A 10,892-nucleotide genomic window follows, 5' to 3' on the forward strand; every position below is an offset into this window, starting at 1 on the left:
TATTAAGCGAGTGATGTTTTATTTTGTCAATGCCCTCCAAAAAATTTGCTTGGCTCGATTTACAGAACATGAATGATTTCATATGCAGTCATTTTTCAGATAAAGTGGAGTTTTTTTTTTTTCCTTACATTGTTCAGAGCCTTGCCAAAAAGTATAAAGTGCACAATGTGTCATGTTCTGGGGAAAAAAATGTGTCTGAGATTTCATTTAGATTTAAAATACAGTACATACATGCAGTTAAGAATTATGGAAGGAATAAAAATCACAACAGACAAAAGAAACAAAAATAGCCCTTTCATGTGAAGGCAAAAACAACCCATTTTTCATATCGGCGAGGCACGAGGAGAAGCAAGCCTTGAATAAGCGATACTTCAGATTGCACCATAGTGCAAGAGGTGTCCGGTGTGGAGGCCAAAACAAAGATGGGTGAGCAGCTGCATTGAAAAAACTGCTGACGCGAAAAAGAAGCTGGTTAAAATGGGGTAGAAATAATGGGTCAGAAAATAGAGGCTGAGTTTTTCTTTGGGGAATTAAACTCAAGGGCCTGAGAGGCAATATAAAAGGGTATGCCCAAGGTAAAGGCTTATGGAATGACTGTGCATTATGCATTTATACCACCATGGCATTGCCCATTTTTTTGATGATTAAATCTTCACAACACAGAACATCAAAGTACCCATATTTGTATCACTATAAAAGTTTTATTTTGCTTGTTTATTTATCTGTCTTAAACAACCTTCCACCGCAGCGAGCAACATATTTAATTTACTGTGTTTAGGAAACGTTTTAATGCGGTACCTTGTTTGTGGAATACCACCAGAGGGCAGTAAAGGGCTATGAATTTTATCGGAGGGACAAGTCACTCAGCGTTTACCATCTGTTGCTTCATGTGAGATCCTGGGAGAAAAGACAGAAACACCAATCTAAATCATTTAACTCAGCTTTTGCTCTCTGAAGTCTACTTCATCTCAGTTGCAAAGATGCAAGTGGTGAAGGGGACTGTACAGAACATTCTGCTCTGTCTTCACTGTCTTGTATTGTTAGAATAAGATAACATTTAGGAACAGTGAGATGAGAAATGAGCGAATAAGATGAGAAATGTGCCAGGAGATCTTTTAAGACCCATGGAAATGTTTAAATGAGCCTTGATCTGACAGCAGTGTGGCTACAAAATTAGTCTTATTTAAAACTCATTCACGTACAGTGAATACTTGGTGAGGACTGAAGCATACAGTGCACACGTACACACACACACACACACACACACACACACACACACATACATGCGCGTACACACACAAACTTTCAGATGAAAAATGATTTTTAATAATAGATTAATGGGCCAGCACTTAGCCATGCTCAGTAGGATTCACTGTGTAATTTCCCATCTTTTTCATCTTTCTGCATCAGCAATACTTAATGGGGACAGCATATTGACCTAAGTCTGTTTTCAAAAGAAAACATAATGCTGGTAAATCCTGGGTCCTGAGGGACCGAATCTCGAACACAAGGCTTTTTCAGAGTTCGCCCTGGCGGAGCCGGCCCTGCAGAAGGAGCGCTCTCCTGGTCTGCTCTGGGGTTTGGCACATGTAATGGCTGACTTGTGGGTCTGGCTACGTTCGGCTCCTCAGTGGAGTGGAACGCCAGGCGGTCAAGCTGTGGTTGCTCATAGCCCAGGATAAACCCTGGCATCAGGGTGTCCGAACTCAGTCACTTGGCAAAGGTGCTTCTCTAACAACCCTCTTAGAGGAACTCCAGGGGGAAAAAAAGAACAAGTTCAGTTGTTTTTTATCCAGTTCTTTAAGGCCAGGAATGTAATAATAGCACTTTGCTTAGTTCTTTTCCCTGTTGGATTGTATTACACATTACTATTCAGTGTGATGTATACATATGACAGAGACAGTAAAGTATTTTTAATAATTACCAAGTCTGTATAGCAAAATTACCCATAATCGTAACTGCTGCAGTTTAGGTATATATAATATTCTTGGGAAAAAAGTTTGAAAAAAGTGTGGATGCATTTTGTATGCTCCTGTGCCTGTATTCACTTACACTCATAATATTGCAATGATATATAGTAAAAAAGTTCATTATTAATGTCATTATTTGTTCATGAATTTTGATATATATTTATTGATGTACATATCTAATTTTCTCAGGAGTCCATAATGTCTTAAAATGTGAACAGATGAATTGAGCTGCTATACACTGAAAAAAGAAAGATATGCTACTCTTTGAAGGTTTTAATTCTCAGAATTTCGTGTTCTATTTTAAAGCGGAGATCAATGAGGCACACTGAATGATTGGCAGTTTCCTGCTAGCTTCAGCACACAGATGGGGAAAAAAAAAATTCCTTTCACAAATGTGCCGTCCATGTGTACAGCTGGAGGACCAAACACCCCACCCTTCTTATGACCAGCTCTGCCCATGTTTTGCATAAGATCATTAGCTCCAAGTGAGCTGACATGTGGTGTCAGAGGAGCAAACGTTCAGGGAACATTTTGCTGGGTGGTTAATGGCATGGTCCAGCAGTCACAGTCACTCAGGGTATCACAAACGCTGCTGAGGAGGGAGAGCAGAGAATCCAGTTAGTAATACTTCCAGGAATTACCTATGTGACATTAGTTACAGCCAAGTGTCTAAGACAACTATAGCACATTCACAGAACGACGGCAAAGACTTGGTGGGTAGCAGTTCGGAGCAGTTGTCAGAGCAGCAACAGGGGGCAGTGATCCGGTGATAGCACTGAATGGCATTGCAGGTGGGAGAGCTGGGGTAAATAGAGATGCTGTGTATCCTGTTTACCCTGTATCTCTTTTAAAACAATACTTTGTGTGTGTGTGTGTGTGTGTGTGTGAGAGAGAGAGAGAGAGAGAGAGAGAGAGAAGGAGAGGAAGAAACTATTAGCTGGTTTCAGGATGAATAGAAAATTGTCTTTTGTCTTTATTTATTACAAAGTCAAAGGAGGACATTTAAATGAGTCTTCATTTAACTTCTGATGGATTTATCAAATTTAGACATCCATTGACTCAGGCTAAATGGATACTTGCATTAATTCTAAACTTAATAGTGCAGTGTTTTTAAGCAAATAAACTTTGACCAAAGAATTCATACTCTGTCCACTGAGTGCTGTAACTGCATTTCACGTCTGGTGAAGTGACTTCAGTAGTGAGTATTGCAGTGACCACTATAGCGACCACAGAGATGATCCGTGTTGTGATGACCGTAATGACCACAGACATTTTTCATTTGCTTTTTCTCCACTGTCTCATCATTAATCTTTCATGGAAACCTGCAGCTCCATGACGCTGCCCAGGCCCTTCATCATTCTGTCCAAAAGGACACACGGCATCTTGCCACTGTCATTATCTGAGCACAGTAGAAGCTTGACTGATTTTGCTGTCTTCATCATCTCTAGCACGGTAGCCCAGAGGTGGTACCAAGGTGCTTATGTACCACTCCCATGTTTCCCAAGGGGAAAATGGTTTCCTGCCTCAGTTAAAAGCTGAGCTAGAACACCAAGAGGAGCCCTGCATGCTCAGACGAGTCGTCACTTAAAAGAAGTCGAGTTAACCCAGGTTCTCAAACTCAAAAAGTCTCATTTGACTTTTCCGATCCTATTAATAATATTGATGTGGAATTAGGTCATAATTCCACATTCATCAGACTGACCCCCGCTATACTTTACAGAATACAGAATACAGTAAGGATTTTGATCAAGTAAATAAATAAATAAAACATATACAATTAATAATAATTATGAACCTACGCTTTCTTGTTCTTCTGTCTCTGTTCTTGTTACTGCTGTGAAGTGCATTTGATGTATCTTCCCATAATTGCCCTGCAAGTTGCTCTGGTAAAGAGCATCTGCTAAACAAATAAATTAAACAGTGATGCAATTCAGCTCATGGGCTTTTGCTGCATTGATGTTATTACCTTTATTGCTCTACAGTTGTCTCTTCCGACAAATACAGAGTGCAGCTAATTGAGGGGAAGTCGATGGCGGTGCAATCCAAGTCCCCGTCCTGTTGTCATTCTTATGGGACCTTACATCCAGCTCTTTGGGGAGGGTGGTCACTGTGGACCAGACGGTCAGGGGTTTGCCCAGCAGGCTTCACACCTGGGCAAACTGGGAATGGGGTGGCATTGTAGCATAGTGGTAAGGCACAGGACTCGTAACCAAAAGGTTGCTGGTTCGATTCAGGATTTCCTCAGTAAATATCCAGCTGTATAAATGGGTAGCATAAAAAACTATATCTAAGTCCCTCTGGATAAGAGTGTCTGCTAAATGCCAATAACGCAATTCAATGCACACTGCGACAAACCATTAACAATGAAGAACCGGTGTTTCCTGACAAGAACACCAAGGTAGTCATATGTGATAAAGGCTAGCATTGCTCCTGAAGACAACTTAAACCAAAATGAAAATAAGGAAGGAATGCTTCACAGATTTTCCATTTTTTGTTATTTCTTTGTGTATAACTTTGTGACTTTTGCGGCTGCATCGATTTCTATTTCTGAAAAGATGAGATGAAAATTTCAGCTGCCTCTGCTTGGCCATAAGAGTTTGGCATCCAGCATAGCCCTTAGCCCGCCAAACTGGACTCTCAAAATATTCCAGTTTCTTATTTAATGACATCCTTTCATAAAGTGCAGGAAAGAAAACTGAGGTAATAGAAATGTAAAATATTACATAAAATGACAAATACTGGTAAAAGTCCAAAGTATTATTCCTCTGTTTTATTACAAAATGAATTAGCTAAGCAGATATCCTTGTCTAAGGTAACAATGTTTCAAATTTTGCATGCCAAACATATTATACAGTACTTTTCTTAAAGACTCAGATTACATTTCCAATAGGATGCAATCCAATTATCAAACCATGGTCTTTGAACTACACCCATGGGAAATATCTCTGGCACCAACAGAAACAAAATATGGCATTAAATTGGCACTAAGGGCTGAAGGGAAGTGAACACTGTAAAGTATGATTGGCAGAAGCTTGTGAAGGGGAGTAGTAAATGGAATGACACAGTTGCATGACCAGTAAGCACTCGCAGTGAATACAGAATTGATCTGAAGAAATTCACCTTTGAGCCCCAGAAACCTGCAAATGCAAGCCTTTCATAAGATGTGTTTTCACTGGTTGCAGGGGTAAGTGGCCTACGAATTGGGACAAAGGATTCTGCTAAATAAGGGGGGCATTCCATCATCTTTCATATTTTTATTTGTATACCTTGTTGTTGACTGTAAGAGTTATGCCACATCAAAGTACACCTTTTTCAGATACCTCATGCAAAAAGATGCAATGTAAATGTAAATTCACATTGACATCCAAATATCCAGCAAATCACTTCTTACTCCAGGTCTCATCCAAACCACATCATATCAATGCAATGTTTGTTTATTGTTTTTTTTTTTTTTATAAAATTCAGTAAGGAACTGAAATATGACGGAATAAATTAGTTACTTTAAACATAATACAATAAGATAAATGCTCTCTTCTGCAGCTTTTGTCAGTTGTCATAACCCCTCTGACCCTGTGACCTCTGACCCTCCTCCTTCCCTTTGGTTGATTTGAATGGATTTATGATGACTGATTTGGTGCACTGGGGACGATGTAATGGTCTGTATGCCATGTTAATAGATCGTTATTCAGTCTGAGGGCCTCCTCTAAACGACCTATGGCAAACACAAAAACACAGCCTTCAGCCTCTTGAAGTTGAGACACATCTAATACAAAAATGTGTGTGCGCAAGCCTGTGTTTGAGGTAAGGGTCAACAGGTCCGGTTTAACAAGTCTGCTCAGCTTCCTTATTGTCTGTTCTGCTTCTTTTCCAAGGAGTTCATGAATAATATAAGTTTCCACTAGGGCAGTCAAGTGAACAGCATTTTTTGATTTCTGTGTTCTGCTTTAATACAATGTTTTATGGACTCAAATTCCTAAAACACTTCTTCTGCACTACCTGAAGTGGAGGTGGTGGTGGTGATGGGGGTGGCTGAGGGAGATTCTGCTTGCCTTGGACCCTGACCAGCGCATGAGTTTGAATTTTATCTAGTTTTCCGTTGAAGGGTGGGGGCAAAACACAGCGGCGTTCTCACCGAGCTGTGGGAAACCAAGCACAGAAACTCATCAATAGCGCAATGTTGTCAGCATTCTGAGGGCTCCCAGAACAAAAACGCCACCCCACTTGACTTTCCCAGCAGGGGAGCAGACAGGAGCCATGCCACAGATAATGGGAAATCAATTTTATTTTCATTGTCTAGGCAGGTAAGCTTAAGAAATAATTACAGGATTGAAGAAAAAAACCCCTCTGCGCCTATCCAGTGTCTTTGCACTCTTCTCTGCTTGATGTGAAACCAATATCATTATCCGGGGCGAAGGCGGTGCGATCCTTTCCCTGAAAGACGGAGGCCGCAGTGCCAGTGATGCGTGGAGCTCCTGCTGGGATTTTACCGATCCGCGTTTCAAACGGCTGGGATTTTATATATTACCCGAGTCTGCTCTACATCTCCCACAGGGATCTGAGAGAGATTATTCACTTAAACACCAATGTTAAATGCAAAGATCTTCATTCTGAGGGGGTGACCGCGCAGCCTTTGGAGTTCCTCTGCCCACGATGCACTGCATTTTGGGGCGCTTAGGTTGCAGTTGTGGGCAGTGAGGAAAAAAATAGACGGGCGCGCTGAAACGGGAGACCGCTTTCAGGTCATTTCAGGTCATATTTCATGGCCACGTTTTCGAGATAGGGTGTTCTGCGGTTGCCCACGTCCTCCAGTGCCTTTCTCCCATTACCCTGTTGGTGCTGTAATGGATCACAGCTCTCGGACACTTGTCATAGTTTTCCCCTCGCTGTCATTGCGGGACACTTTGGGAAAGACTCTCTTTCAGCGCCCTGAGACAGATGGCGTGGAACGGAAGGTCACAAGAGCTGTTTTGTAAAAACAGTAATGTCAGCAAAAACAAAAACCATGCTGTATAGATGCAGTAACTAACATAATCATCTGAATTATAATTTCAGTTTCAAAGCTTATTTTTCAAAGAGTTGTGCTACTATTATTTCCCAATACTCAAATGACCCTTGTCCTCAATCCTGCCCTCTTCAGGTTGATGGTCTTGGAAATTTGGAAGACTTTCGGAAATTGAAAATTACACCATAATACCAGTAGCAGTAATAGAAAATATAATGTGTCAAATTAAAACACTGGTCAGTTTACTGTTCAATTTTTCAGCTCTCTGTCATTAAATACATAATCTCCCTTCTCCATCCTCTGTAACTTGTAGACTGTCCAGGAGGCAGAGGGATCTTTTGAGTGTGTCTGTGAATACAATGTGGGTTTAACATTTCTGAACTTGGGGGAGAAGTCAAAACAACCCAATTACCCAGAATCAATGCGGAGCAAATTAAAAAGCCCTCGGGTGTGGGATTGCTCCAGAAATTCTTGTGGAATCAGGATGGTCAGAAAAAAAGAAAAAATGTCTGCGCCCTGGCTTTCATAGGAGGCTAATCTCTCTGATTACATTCAAGAGTTTTTCTTTTCTTTCAAGAAGAAGGATGGGGGGGGGGGGGAGGTGGGGATGTCTTCATTCACAGGGCTTTGGTCAAAGAAATGTATTCACTGAGGTGTTAAACACCACCAAAAATGGGACCTAAAAAAAGAAAAACCTGCTTTGTCAGTAAAGTAGGCCAACAAAACAACAAAAACAAAATGGACATGTGAACAGTTGACCCCAAAAACAGAAGGGATAACTGTCTTCACTCTTCTTGAACTATCTCTTGAAGCATCTCTTTTTTGATATGGTGAAATACTGTTTCTTGTTGTTTGGACCCAGGAGTTGACCTGGCAACAGGATGCTCTGTCGGTGAGTCTCCATCCTGACACAAGCACCCCAGAGAGGCACCTTTCAGCCCCCTGGCAGGAGCTCTCCTGGCCAGGAGTGGAGTGCAACATCTAATGTAATTATAGCCGGGACTCTGTGCTTTGTACTGGGGGCTTACAGGGACAATGGGGCCTTCACTGCAGAATGCCTTTCCCTTCAGTTATACAGATTGGTATCACTGAGGACAACAAAGGAACCTCCATTAGTGTAATCAACAGCAAAATGAAGTGTACTCATTCTCTGCATGTGAACTAAATTGTTTAGTATCCTTTTCGTGTCCTTTTTTTTTTAAATGGAGACCTTTGATTTGATTTACTTCAGATATAATGTTTGACGCTCATATACAACAGTGAAACTTTTATTCGTTAAATTTTATGTGTTTTATTTAGCATCTAAAATAAATAAAGTAGAGTATATAAATAAATGAATATGTATGAATAAAGTATACAACACAATTGTCATATATATGTACATAAATAAAACTATGCAGAAACATAAAGGAATAATACATGGAACAAGCAATTCAAGCTCACCTTATTTCTCTATAAAACAATTAAAAACTGCTGCTGGTGTTCTTCAGATTAATTTTTCTGCAATGCAAAAATACAGCCAAGTCAAAACCACCTAATTGAAATTAATTGCTCACTTGCTGTTTCAAGCTAAAAAATAACTGATAAAAGTAATGGAAAACAAATTTGGAGTTCTTACACAATGATCAAGCTTTGTTTTAAGAGCCTATTTGTACTATTAGAAAACAGCTAAAAACTACAATTCAAATTGAAATAGTAATGAAGATTGATAATTGTACTTCATTTATCTGCATAATACGCTAGGTAGTAATGATTAATAAGTTTATAAATGACAATAATGTTAAATTATTTTGAAAAATGTGCTAGAAAACATGTATTTCCTGTGGGTTGAGACTTGTTATTCTGAGTTAATATCGAGTAATGGTTTATCTGCTCTCTAATGTTACCAAGAAGATATTACAATAAATATGTCTCTTATGAATCCAGTAAATATGTCTTATATGCAAACAGGAAATATTCACAATCCTTATATTGCTAAAGCTGTCTGCAAAGTAAAAATGTATTGGTTATTTCTGTGCACACATTATCTTAATTTTAAGTCATCATTGCTGTTTCATTGCTATTTTATTGAATTTTATAGGACTTCTAGCCCCTTATTTTATTTTCCAGAGAGTGTGGAATTACTTTGCCAAATTATTTCTCAAAACCCAAAAATGTATTTCATTCATTATTTTTCTCTAACAAGTCAGAAGTGTTCATTTCAACATTGAACTCATTTCAAGATTGATTACAAGTGACTGAGTGATTGTAGTAATTTATTTCCAATGAAAGCCAATGTGTAGATAGATATGCCGTGCAGGTTAATTGTGTGTTTGTCCTTCCTTGTCCACATTCTCTGGTGTTATTCATCAGTCCACAGGTTTTGTAAAAGAGGCGGGTGTTTCAGGCATTAGTGGACGATTCTGATGTTGCCTGACCAACAGGCCCTCCTACTCTCTAATTACAGGCATTACAAAGAGGCTACCTCTGTTTGTGTACATGTGTAGATAATAGGTCCCTGAGGTGACTACTAATTATATATATATATATATATATATACACACACATATATATGATGTAGTACTGAGTAACTCTGTAGAGTGGTATGTTACAGGAATGTACATGTGTTATAGGTATCTACTACCAGGGCATATCCTTACTCTGGTATTGCCAATGCCTTCTAGGCCTATCATATTTCCATGTGAAACTATACATTCTCATGCTACATGGCTGGGCTGTGTACAGAAGGGCTGACACCAGATTCTCAGATACTCTAACACCAATCTTTCCACAGACTCTCAGTCCCAGATGAGACATTTTTGTCTTAGGAGACAACCCCGAATGGGTTTTGAAGTAATGGCCCTTTTTTCCTTGTGGGTGAGAAATGTTGCTCATATCAAGGAGGTGATGCATTTCCTGGGATGACTGTCACCGAGTTCACTGGAGATAGATCAGGCACTGGTCTCATGCACGTGGAGTCCCGCTGGTAAAAATAGAAGCCATTTTCTCACTCCTTACCCTCAAATGTCCAATTTTGCAGTCTGCGTCCTTTCAGTTATGTTCCCCTTTCCTCAAAACCAAGCAGTCTCAAAACACACTGTTTAACAACATTCACCCAACTCCCTTGCAATACGCTCCATGTCTGGACCCTTCATCATTTTCAATATGCAAACGCTGTGATGATACCAAAGTACCAGCAAAATTATGTCCTTATTACATTTCTTCAGTTTTTATCTTTCTTAGACAGTATTTAAAAACGTGTTACTTTACGCAGCATTTATTCAATAGTTTATATTACTGTATGCCCCAGTAATGTTTTCCTTTATTTGGACATGTACTGTATGTGTGCGTCTGGCCCTTGGTGGGGCAATTTAATCCGAACACTATGAACCTTTTTATGACTTATTGTGAGAATCAAGACACATCCTTCACATAGATCCTAACACCTTAACACCCCTTAAACATAGTGCTCTCAACAATCCCTGAAAATCTCAAGTGAGCGCACTTCAAGTGAAGTGGACACACATCATAGGGAAGCTACTGGAGAATCGCGTTAGTTTCACATGATACACTATCTGGGAATAGTGGCAACTGTACAGAATATCACCACTTCAGAATTCAGGGCTGACTTTTGAGCCATACGGTTGCTTACTGGTCACCGATCCTGATCTGTCAGGAACTAAAACACTAAATGAAACTCCAGGACACCAATTGTTTCTTTGAAGCTGCACGGTTACTTTTTTCCTTTAATCATGCTTGCATTGTTTGTAGTGGTAGGTGTTTGCTCAGTAAAATTCTCATTTTTTTGCTCCTGCCATGCCTGTATTATATTTTTCTTTCTGATAGCTCTCTTTCTGCTGTTCTACAGAAACCATAACCAGTTTATGGAAAACAGATTTTTTTGGTTGTTGTTACTGTTGACAAGAATAACATTACATTTT

Source organism: Megalops cyprinoides, chromosome 11, assembly GCF_013368585.1.
Source record: "Megalops cyprinoides isolate fMegCyp1 chromosome 11, fMegCyp1.pri, whole genome shotgun sequence".
In the NCBI taxonomy this organism is placed as follows: domain Eukaryota; kingdom Metazoa; phylum Chordata; class Actinopteri; order Elopiformes; family Megalopidae; genus Megalops; species Megalops cyprinoides.